Genomic DNA, 12,527 nt, shown 5'->3' with positions numbered 1-12,527 from the left:
AAGAAAGTCAGAGGAAAAGAAGATACCATCAATACTTACCTAACTGGTAAGGTGACATATAATTGCTCATCTAAACCAAGACACTTGAGGGTGTAAGATCTGTAAGTAATAATTTTGCCAGGATAACAGTTTATGATCTACAGGGGTGGCTTCATGCTTAGATCATTCTAGAGAAACAGTAAAGCTAACTGGACTTGAATCTACTTCTTGGCTATTTTACTGGGCCACACTATAAAGAAAATAGGTCTCAGTTGGGCAAGAAACCAGACCTGGACCATTAGAAACATAATTGTGAATAAGTTAATTGGTTGTGGTTGATTTGGAAGTCAAGACACTCTCAGTGTAGATTAATGTGCCCTTTCAATAAGCTTCACTGGTATTATGAAAATAAAAATAATCATTCCAATAATATTGAATACTATGAAAAATGACATATACTATAGATCAAATTATTAAAAATATTTAAACATGTAACTTTTTCAAAGGTAATGTGAACACTGCTCAAGAAGACAACTTCTTGAAATGGATCTGAATATTCTCCTGCCCTGAAGGCTACAAAGTATTTCCAGGAGAGTGGTCAGAAACAAGACACAAGTACGCTTTGAATTTTTGCTACCAGTTACCCTGCTGAGACCCATCCTCTGATCAAGTCCTCAAAAAAGTGAGCCTGCTATTTCAAGAATAACATGGAGGAAATCTTCTGATCAAAACTTAAAAGAGGAGGGATGTAAATTATGAGAGATGTACATGTGGTGAAAAACCACAAGCACTGCTTTTTAACATAAGTATGTTAATACAACTAAAGCTTGCACTTCTCTCACTGTCAGCACAAAAGACATGGCTATACACACTTTTCAACATTATAAATGATAATGTTAAAACAACACTTGAAACTTACCAAACTCAATACCCAAAGAATAATCCAATCAAGAAATGGGCAGAGGACATGAACAGACATTTCTGCAAAGAAGACATCCAGATGGCCAACAGACACATGAAAAAGTGCTCAACATCCCTCGGCATCAGAGAAATACAAATCAAAACCACAATGAGATACCACCTCACACCAGTCAGAATGGCTAAAATTAACAAGTCAGGAAATGACAGATGCTGGTGAGGATGTGGAGAAAGGGGAACCCTCCTACACTGTTGGTGGGAATGCAAGCTGGTGCAGCCACTCTGGAAAACAGCATGGAGGTTCCTCAAAAAGTTGAAAATACAGCTACCCTATGACCCAGCAGTAGCACTACTCGTATTTACTCTAAAGAAACAAATGTAGTGATCCAAAGGGGCACGTGCACCTGAATGTTTATAGCAGCAATGCCCACAATAGCCAAACTATAGAAAGAATCTAGATGTCCATCAACAGATGAATGGATAAAGAAGACATATATATATATATATATATATATATATATATATATGATGGAATACTATGCAGCCATCAAAAGAAATGAAATCTTGCCATTTGCAATGACGTGGATGGATCTAGAAGGTATTATGCTGAGTGAAATAAGCCAATCAGAAAAAGATAATTATCATAGGATCTCCCTGATATGAGGAATTTGAGAGGCAGAGTGGGGTATCTGGTGGGTAGGGAAGGAAAAAATGAAATCAGATGGGATCGGAAGGGAGACAAACCATAAGAGACTTTTAATATCACAAAACAAACTGAGGGTTGCTGGCGGAGAGGGATATGGTGAGGGTGATTGAGTTATGGACATTGGGGAGAGTATGTGCTCTGCTGAGTGCTGTTAAGTGTGTAAGATTTATGATTCACGACCTTTGCCACTGTGGCAAATAATACATTATATGTTAATAAAAATAATTAGAAAAAAAAAACTTGAATTTCTTGCCCTTTTTTTTTTTTAAGTAGTCCAATGTGAGGTTCAAACTCATGACCCTGAGATCACAATCCAAGCTGAGATGAAGAGTCAGACATTTAACTGACTGAGCCACCCAGGAGCCCCTTCGTATTACTTGTATGGTTGTTAGGAGTATATACTTATAATCTCAAAATCAAATAATTTCCGTTCTCAGTCTGTATACTTATTTTATGTATCAATGAATAAGTAAAAATTTCCCACCTTACCATACTTCAGTTTAAAAATTTCTAGGGGCTTAGCATAATTTAAGCAAAAAACTTCTCCAAGGCAGAAATATAAATTACTTTCTTGTTATGTCCCAATATCAAGTCTTGCTATAATTCTGTATTTAAACTGAGAGTATAGAAAATAAAACAATTTGCATATGATTATTTTATCTCAAGCCAGGAAAGTCCCAATCGATAATTAAAAAGAAAAATCCTCATCATTAAAAATATTCTGGAAAATGTATGATGATTATAATTTACATGATTATTTTTTAATATATCATGATTATGCCCTTGGAGATGTACTGACAATCAAGGAAGTTTCCATAGGAAAAAAAATAATTATAACCAGTCAAGTGTACCACAAAGCAAAGCTGGAGACATGGATTTATAAAACTACAACTGAACCCCACCATATGTCCTAGGTTAATAGGTTACTGAAGCCATCAACTAGAATTTTGAAAATTCTAATATACATTGCTCATTAATGTAGGCCTTGTGAATCAACCAGCACAATAACTGAAAAGGGAGCCAATTAGTATCTCCCTTCTCCTGGGTCACTAACTTGATATAAGACAGCATTTTAAAATTTGTACTAGCTGACAATAAAATAATAATACTGGACAAATGCAAAAGAACAAATAAATCTGAGTGTTACAAATCAATGCTTCTATGGGACTCATCTGCATGTATTCATATATATATATATATATATATTATGTTTCAAACATAAAAGGAATTCTTTCTTTATAATTACCTGATATAAATTATCTAAAACATAAAACCAATATTTGATACCAAGATTTTATTCTGACAGTCCCACTTCTCACTTGTATAATCCTGACCAAAGTATTTTAACCCTGAGCCTCAACTGTTTCATCTAAGGAAGGGGGATAAAATGTACCCCTATTTACTTCACAGAGATACATAAAAATTATCTTATTTCTCCCTTACAATCACAAAGTTGGTGTTATCAGATTTATACATACATAGAAACTAAGATTAAACTAAGCTAGTAAGTAGCAAATGCAGAAACTGAATACAGGTATACCTGGCTCTCTTCTGCATTAAATCAACAAAGCCTATATTTGCCCAATACCTTATAGTTTATTGAGCATTAACAGTTTTCCTACTTGGTCTAACAAAAGCTCTGTAAGTAGGAAAAGTGGCTTTATCCCCATTTTTGCAAGTACAAAACTCAGGTGCAGAGAGATAAGGTGACTTGATCAATTTCCTATAACAAGCAAGTGAGGGAAAGAGAACTCTAAACCATGTGTCACCAACTCTGTATTTTGTGCCTTTTCTGAAAGAAATAAAGAGAAGAAGGGAGGAGTGAACAAAAGAAAGAAATAAAAAAGTGGATGACATAGAAAGAATCATGGTAGAAATAGCTTTATAAAAATTATATAAGAAAACTTTAGTTTTTTTATAGATCACCCATTCCCACCGGAATTTAGTCTCTCAGAAACCACGTCTTAATCTTTGTGTAGCAGGACAACTCTTGAGATACATGTGTTTCTCTCTTTTTTCTTCCTCTTCTCTTTCTATTTCAAGCAGGTGCCTAGGTATTTAGAGCTTTAGAAATGTATGTTCCTTGAGGATTTTTGCATGACACAAAGAAAAAAGTATCTTTCCTACCATCTGGAGAAAACCACTTTCCTATCAGTTAATATTAAAGAACAACAACAAAAAGCTCAGAAAGAATGCTAGTTATCCTGGGTAGGTTAGTATCTTTAAGGAAAAGAGAGATAAATCTCACTGAAATAGGATAGAAGAGAGATGGGAACAATGAACAAATTCCAGGAAGGTGCAGGACTAATGAAATGACTGACAGATGATAAGATCTCAAAGCAGCTGTCAATATGAGGAACTGAAGAAGGGTGGACCCTCAACACAGGGTTCCCAGTGATACCAGAGATTTCCATACCCCTCTTTGGCACAGAAGCAGCAGAACCTCTGGTCCTAGAGGGCCTTTATTACAACAAAAGGCATCTCAGGGAGAACTAAGTGTGGTATGAGATGAGTAGTAAGATGCAGGGCTTCTGCATAGCTCAGTTGGGGTAATGAGAATGACTGAGATTGATGGCTTCTCAGCACAGGGAGATTGGGGCTCAGAATCAAAATAAAAGTGACTTAAAAAATAAACATTTGAGGGAAGATGCATAACTACAGTTCTCCAACTCTGCCTACACTTTAACAGCATCAGTGTACAGCAGTAGATGCTTAGTAAATATTTAGTGATGTAATATGAAAAAAGAGCTCAGCTTCCCAAGGTAGCTATGATAAAGATACCAATACTCATTTGTGCAAATGAATTTAGAAACACTCCTCAAGATACAAGACTCATTACCATAAGACCACATAAAATAGTCACAGGATATCTAACTTTTAGAAGTCATTTAACACCAATATATTCCTAGAATTACAAGCTGTTTCATTAATGAACTTTTTCAGAACATTAATAATGATCTGATATTAATAATATTATATAACTCTAATGCACCATGTTTCTATCTGTTTTGATCAGAATCCTTTACATTTGAACTAAGAAAATGAACATTTCTTATTTTAGGCAGTTCTTTGAATCAAATACAAATAAATGACATTTTATCCCCATGGTCTTCTAAATATAGAAATGATTAGGTTCTACCTTGCACCATGATGAGTCACACTTGAATAGTTGAGCTATAGCTGTGAATCTGATAATGAACAGGGTACAGATGCAGAATTTCAGAGCTTAGAGGGACATAACACACTATTTATTCCACCTCCTCATTTTACTTATGAGGAGACCAAGGCCCAAAAAGGTAGCTAGCTAAGGGCAGAGCTAATACTAAAATATAAATCCTATGCTCTTTCCACTTCATCTCATAATATTCCTCAACTGGAATTATATAATCACACTGAAATAAACAATCATTCTTTGAAAGAAAAATTTTTTTTCTTAGTGAAGGTAGATATATATGTGGGAACTTTGTACCTTAAACCTCCAACACAGTTGAAAACAATCACTGTTCTACCATACTAAATTGTTTTAAGACGTTATGATGATAAATTTGTTGGATTTAATTCCAAAGATAATTATGTTGTATACATAGTCTCAGATCAATACCCATCTATTATGTATAATAGCAACTGGTGATGACTGACTTCTTGACAGGTTACAGTTTTAAAATTGACCTTGAAATTAAAAGCAAAGAATTAAAATACTTAAAATCATAGGCCCATGGGTAGTTAGAGCTAGAAGAACCCACAGAAATAATCCAATTTAATTCCATTAATATATACTGTTCTGTCTTTCTGGAGTATACTTAGCACTACTTTTACACCTCTCAGATATGATATTCTTTAAAACCTAGCTAGGGAGAACTGAGAGAAATCAAGGGATTTACCTAAGATCATCCTGCACAGACTAGATAGTTAAATGATTTATTTTTCCTAATCCAACAGTTCTAATCATCGAAATTTTCACAGTAGAACAACACTGTTAAAATTGGACATGAAAACATTTTTAGCCATGAATAGCACGAGGGCAGATCTTTCAATTTCATTTTCCTAATGCTGATTAGTCATTTCCAATCTGTGCAAGATTTTTAATAGTAAGTTCTGATCTGAATTTGGAAACAATATGGCCTGATTTCACTGAAAAATTTCTTCCTATGAATATTTCCTTTTCTGGCAATTACTAGTTTTGAATATTTAGAGTTGAAGTGTTTTTGAAAGAATTTTGGAAAACTTCACCTATTTGCAACAGGTTTCATTTTGAAATACTGACATGTCTCAGGCATATACTTAACCTTCTGCATTTTTTTTCCAGAGGTAAATTAAAATATATGGCATTAATTAATTATCTGTATATTTACTGAATATTCAGTACAGATAAGGTCATAAGAGGTAATAACTCTTGAGATACTAAGTTATGGGCCTTCCAGTTTGATGAGGGAATTAGACATGCACACAAATAATTACTAGTAAAAAGAAATCAGCAATATAAGAAAAGCATATACAACATTTCAGGAGGAGTGAAAAAAACATAGGTATTTCAATCAGTAGTGAGACGGATGAAATTGGAGCAGGTTACAAATCAGCAGGGCCATCAAGGCTGGACAGAAGTCAGAGAGCACCCTTCCTTCTTACTCTTCCATATTCCCCAAATTCAGGTAGCTACAGCATTCTGTTGATTTTACACAAATATGCCTTAAATTTTTCCACTCCCATTTTAAATTCAGGACCCCTTATTTCTTTGCTTTACTATTGCAATAAGTTCACATTCACATTCATACCTCAGTCGGACTTCTAATTCTTCTTGCTACACAATTAACAGGATATTTTTTCTGAAATAAAATTGTAGCATGTGACATTCCTGCTCTCAGAAGCTCTCCAAAGCTACATGACACAGTCTAAATTTCTAGGCATAATGAATAATAGTCTTCAGATTCTGGCCTCTGCATTTCTGTCTAATATTATCTTCCACTCCTTACACATGGATTTTATAATATATTCTCTAGCCATACAGTTATAAAATATAACAAAAGCACCTATAATTATCAAACATGCTAAATAGTATCATGTGTTCTCTACCATTTTGCTCTGTTCCATCTCTCTCAAATTGAATTCTCAAACAATTATGAGAATTCTGATATGTGCACATCTCTATTCTTAAAGAGTTAGAAATACAAGAGTAGGCCAAAATAGACATGGCCCTTGTTCTCACATAGGTTTCAGCTGGAGGCCTTAGTATCTTTAATATAGATCTTCTTTCTTTCCATAATACTCCTCTGGAAGATGCCCTAAACATTTGTGTCCTGGATGCCAAACATTGCATGACAGAGAATATAATCAATAAATATCTACTGAATAAATAAATAAATAAATAAATAAATAAATAAATAAATAAAAACAGAGAATGAAATCTTAGCAAAGGCGTAGATGTAGGAAAGAATATGATATGTAGAGGGAGAACAAGTTTGACTGGAATGCAGGATGTATTACAAGAAGAGAGTAGAAAGGAGAAAAAGGGAGAAAACAGAAACAAGAAATTGAAAACTTCCACTTATGTGCCAGATACTATTATTTGTTGTGATGTGTTCCCTGTGGCCATCCTAGAAGTAGCCCCATAAGACAAAGTAGGAAATAATGCTAGAAGGTAGTGTGAAGTCAACTCCTGGCAGTCCTGAAAGGCCAAGGTAAGTAATTTGCATCCTATCTCCTAGATAATGAACAGCTCTGAAGACTTCTGAAGTGAAAAAAATAATGTGACTGCCAAGAGTATTAGATGGATGGTAGCTTATAAGAATATTGTGGTGACTTGGTATAGAGCAAGCACCCAGGTAAGAGGACACAAAGCCTGAACTGCCAGTAGGAATGGAAAGTAATAATGATAATAAAAATGTATAATACATTTACTGAATTATTCTTTTACACCAAAAATGGCACCACACATTTGCTCTGCATCATTCATTCATTTTATACATAGGCAGAAACACACACACACACTCACCCACATTTATTTAAGTTAGTGGGATTCTCAAAACCACACTTTGAGTAAGTTACTATTGTTATTACTATTCTATAGAAGAGAAACGGGAGATTTAAGAGAGAAGGTTCGGTGGATAGTCTGAGGTGCAGCTAATGAATGTTGGAGAGAGAGTTCAAAAACAATTCTATCTCCTGAACCTGTACTCCTAACTACTTAGCTTCTCTGTAGAGGTAGAACAGACTAACCTGATGCAGTGAGTGGAGAAGTGAGAAATAAGAACCGACTGCAAAGCATGCTATCTGGTAACTAAGAGTATAGGACACAACATTTATTATGCAATTATTATGTGCCAAAGCACATTATGCCACACACTTTAAAGATTTGACCTAATTTAATTCTTACAACAGACTTATGGTACATAAAATAATTCCATTTCACAGATGAGTATATCAGACCCATTTACTTAGGAAAACATAAATCGGCAGTACCATTAGAGAAAGAGGCAGAAATAAGCATTTCCTTCTCCTCCCTGCCACCTTGCTACTCTGCCTCCACCATCTCCCAATTAGTGTTAGAAAGGCCAAGGAACAACTTCTTACTCTAAAAGAGAAAAAATCAGAAGTATGAGGCGATACAGGCACCTTGATAGAACAAAGGTGTTAAGAATTCTGTATGGGAATAGAGTAACTCTTTGTAGTAAACTTGAAACAGTGAAGTGAGGGGGCACTGCTGAGCAGAGATTTTGAAGAGAATAATAATTATAAAAAGCTGGAAATCCAGAAATGTAACAGGAAGAGTTATAACAGCATTAATCCATAGTGGGTGGAAGAAGTTTTATTTCCTAAAATACTTAAAGAACATTAAGTTCTAATTATATTTTTAAACTTCATCTTAGTCAAAAACATTGATACAATTTTTAAAAAGTAAGATAAATTACTTCCGTTATAGATCCAAATTATACTATGCAGCCTTTGGGAATACTGCACCCCAAATACAGTATACCTGGCACACACTTACAAAAAGCAACAGAAGGGAGCACCTTGATATAATCAGTGAGGCAAATATAAGAAAAATGAGCTAGTTATTTGGACATGATATGATATATAGGATATATTGGATATTCTGACTTAAAAAAATCATTAGAAGAAGTTATCTGGTTTATAGTATCACCGGAAAGTTTATAATTGCTTAGGCAAGCTATTGGTCTACCATTGTCTACTGAATCATACAAGAATATCACTGACTTCTCTCAGGCTTTACTCATGAATCTGTCTCATCTATTGACAGGCAGACATTTGTCAAACTGATGCATCTACAGACCTGAAATAAATCAGAACATGTAACTCCGAACATAGAAGGCTACCAACCTTATAGTCAACTAACATTCTGAACATTTTTCCTACCAAACCCCTTGATTTATTATTGTCTTGTCAAGCTCTGTTGAGTATCCGTCTGCTACACGCTTATTTTGTTTTATTTGTAACTATTACAGGGGCTTATGTAAAATGAAAAGAAAGTCTCAAAAGAACATAAAAGTTATACCTCAAACAAAACAATCAATACATGGCAATAAATTTATCTCTTTTCCCATGTTATCAAGAGTATTGGTGTTAATATGATTCATTCTGCCTAAATTCTACAAACATTTCATCTTGTAGTTTAAATTCCATCCTATCCACAGAAGAAGCCTCTACGTGTTGTAACAAAATTTATTTTTTCTCTTCTTTGCAAGTATGTTCACTTACATTAAATTAAATAATCAGAGTATTCATCTTAGTGTTAAGTAGGTTTGCTCTTATCTGTAACATGGATGAATTTCAATCATAAGACCCAACCACATACAATGAACTGACACTCGATCTGCTCACAGGTGCAAATTTCGTACAAAGTTTGAATTAGCAAAAATAGCTAAAAATAATATGGCAAGGATGGTCTCAAAAAGCTTAATTTCACAGACATTTCTGACCCAGACAATGCCAATCTGTCAGCATCATTTTTAGTAAGAAAAAGAGTTTTTATCTACACCATAAGGAAATTCATATAACATTCTAGACACACTTTCTCTGAAAATGCCACATAGGTATTCTCTTCTAAGAATTATTAAAAATATAGATTGTTTATAGTATTGGGGAAAATCATGTGAAAATAATAAGATATTGAGCTCTTTAATCAGTGTGTTCATCAAATGCTCTTTTCAAACTTTTTTTTTCTTTTTTCAGTCAAGGGGACACAAGTCATTTTACTGAGGGCAGTTTCAACATGGTTCCAATACTGAATTCTTAACAGCATTAAAATAAAACCAACGATGGTAAGATTTTCTACTATTTGGCCTCTAAATAACATTACCTTTATACAAGTCAAAGTACGTATGTATATGTACATATAGTTTAAATACTTTTATATACATATGTACTTTGACTTGTATAATGTATTATATTTGTATATGTATTATATATATATATACGTGTATATACACACACACACACACACACGTATATATACGTGTGTGTGTGTGTATTGGCATCCAATCCACTGTGTGCACATGTGTGTATGTGTGTATGTGCACATATGCAGGCACCTGTGTATGCACATGCAGGCACATGTATAAAAGCAGGTGACTAGAAGCTACCATATTATTTAACTGGCTTAAATATGTGACTCAAGGTAGGGCAATTTTCAGACTCACAATAGGGTACATACTACACTACCATGAATCCTTGCATGGAGTAAACGATAGAAAGTAAAACTTAAAGAGAAAGAGTTTCATAGGTTAGTAAGAAGGAAATTCATCAAGAAAGTGTCTTTAACATAACTCAAAATAATCAGAAGAGGCAGTTCAGTAATATATCTAAATACTTTTAGATTTTTTTTGTGACTTTCAAGTATTATATGAATTGAAAAATAAGATATAAATGAGGCATCAGGGTGTAAAAGAAGGAGACTGAAGATCAGTATCTCTAGTTTCTGGCCCAGAATCTATGTTTTAATTGCCATAAATCTGGGCAAGTAACTTAACTTCTCTGATCCTCTATTTCCTCATGTGCAAATGGAGGTAAGTACATCTCCCACTCACATCACCAGGTTATTAGCATATGGAAATAAGACAATATGCATAAAGGAAATTTGCAAATGGTGTAGTGCTACTTATATTATTATTAAAATCTACCTTAAGAAAATATTCACAAAAGGCCTAAATTCCATAATAATTTATACTAAATACAAAAGTGATTTAGCATACAAAAAACTGCTTTATGGCTTCTGAATTTGAAAAAAACACTAACAGAACTTTCAGCTGGCAGATGGTCTTTATTTTTTTTTTTTAAGATTTTATTTGTTTATTTGACAGAAAGAGAGATCACAAGTAGGCAGAGAGGCAGGCAGAGAGAGAGGAGGAAGCAGGCTCCCCATTGAGCAGAGAGCCCGATGCGGGGCTCAATTCCAGGATCCTGGGACCATGATCTGAGCAGAAGCAGAGTCTTTAACCAACTGAGCCACCCAGGCGCCCCAGGCAGACGGTCTTTAAAAGGACACTCTCAATAATGTACCATTTCTAGAGGCACCTCGGTGGCTTAGTTAAGCAACTGACTTCAGCTCAAGTCATCATTTTGGGGGGGCCTGGGATCCAGCTGCATCGGGCTCTGTGCTCAGCAGGGAGTCTGCTTCTCCCTATACCTCTGCCCTTCTCCCCCCTACAACCCCGCTCATGCTCTCTCTCCTTCTCTCTCTTTCTCAATTAAAATCTTTACAAAATAATAATAGTGTAAAAATAATAATAATGTAACACTTCTAGAGGGAGAAATTTCAAAGAATTTTAAATGGAATAAAAATCACCAGTGCTATATCTGAAATAAGACAATTTCGTATTTCTTCGGTCTTTGGTATGTCTTTTTTTTTTTGGAAGATTGTATGAAGACAACTTAGCTTTTCTGTTTTGTTTTGTTTTAGAATCCAACAATTTATTAGTTGGGTAAAACACCCAATGCTCATTACAACACGTGCCCTCCTTAATACTCATCACATGGTTACCCCATCCCCCCACCCTCCCTTCTGTAATCCTCAGTTTCTCAATTTTTTTCCCACAGTCCAGAGTCTCTCATGGTTTGGCTCCCTCTGATTTATTCCCATTCAGTTTTCCCTACCTTCCCCTACATCCTTTACTCAGATGTCTTTGGTATGTCTAAAAGCTAAGAAAATATCTTCAAATTATCTTTTGAGCCCAAATCACAGGTTACCAGACGATCTAGATGATCTTTAAATATTTATTCCCTAAAAATTTTCTTGAGTACAGTTAACACACAATGTTACATTAGTTTCAGGTATACCACACAGTGATATAACTTTTCATTATTGTCCTCTAAAATTTTTATCAGACTACTAATCACAATTTAGAGTGTATAAAAATTCTATCTAGGGACAATGAATTGGGCGGTGGTGCAAATCTAACTGCACCAGTATTCTAACATATTACTCGGAACAAAGGGTTCAAACTTTCTAAAATTTTAACTGGCCCAGAAGACTTTATATAACTTTCAAAGTAGCCAGTTGATTCAAAGGAAGAAATACTCATACTAAAATCAATTAGCTAATTATCCTGACAGTAAAGAAAAATGACACACTTATTGTATATATTTTATATGAAGAATGCAGAATTTTGGAGTATAAATTCTGGATGGAAATATAAGGACTAATAAAATATATTCCTAGTTTCCTGATGGACATGCAGTCTACTTCCGCAGACCAAACACATATCTACAAAATGACTTTATAATAAGAAAGAAAATTCCAGGCATGCTAATAAACACCAGCGTATAGTTACATGGCAGTACTAACAAAGAGTAAACTATGACATCCAGAAACAAATACTATTCTATGTAGCCATGGTCTGAAAAGTCTCCTTCATTAAAGATGGCCCTAAGTCAAGCCTGGATTATAATTAGCTAACTATAACAGAGGGGG

At 34.6% G+C, this 12,527-nt stretch overlaps 1 protein-coding gene across 3 annotated transcripts in view; it reads right to left on the bottom strand.

The window, feature by feature from the left end:
- METTL15 (methyltransferase like 15) overlaps positions 1–12,527 on the bottom strand; it is a 201,529-nt gene that overhangs the window by 116,240 nt on the left and 72,762 nt on the right. The window lies entirely within an intron of this gene.

This window comes from Lutra lutra, chromosome 10 (assembly GCF_902655055.1).
Source record: "Lutra lutra chromosome 10, mLutLut1.2, whole genome shotgun sequence".
NCBI classification, from domain to species: Eukaryota; Metazoa; Chordata; class Mammalia; order Carnivora; family Mustelidae; genus Lutra; species Lutra lutra.
The sequence above is the reverse complement of the archived record's forward strand: the minus strand, read 5'-3'. Positions and strand labels throughout refer to the sequence as shown.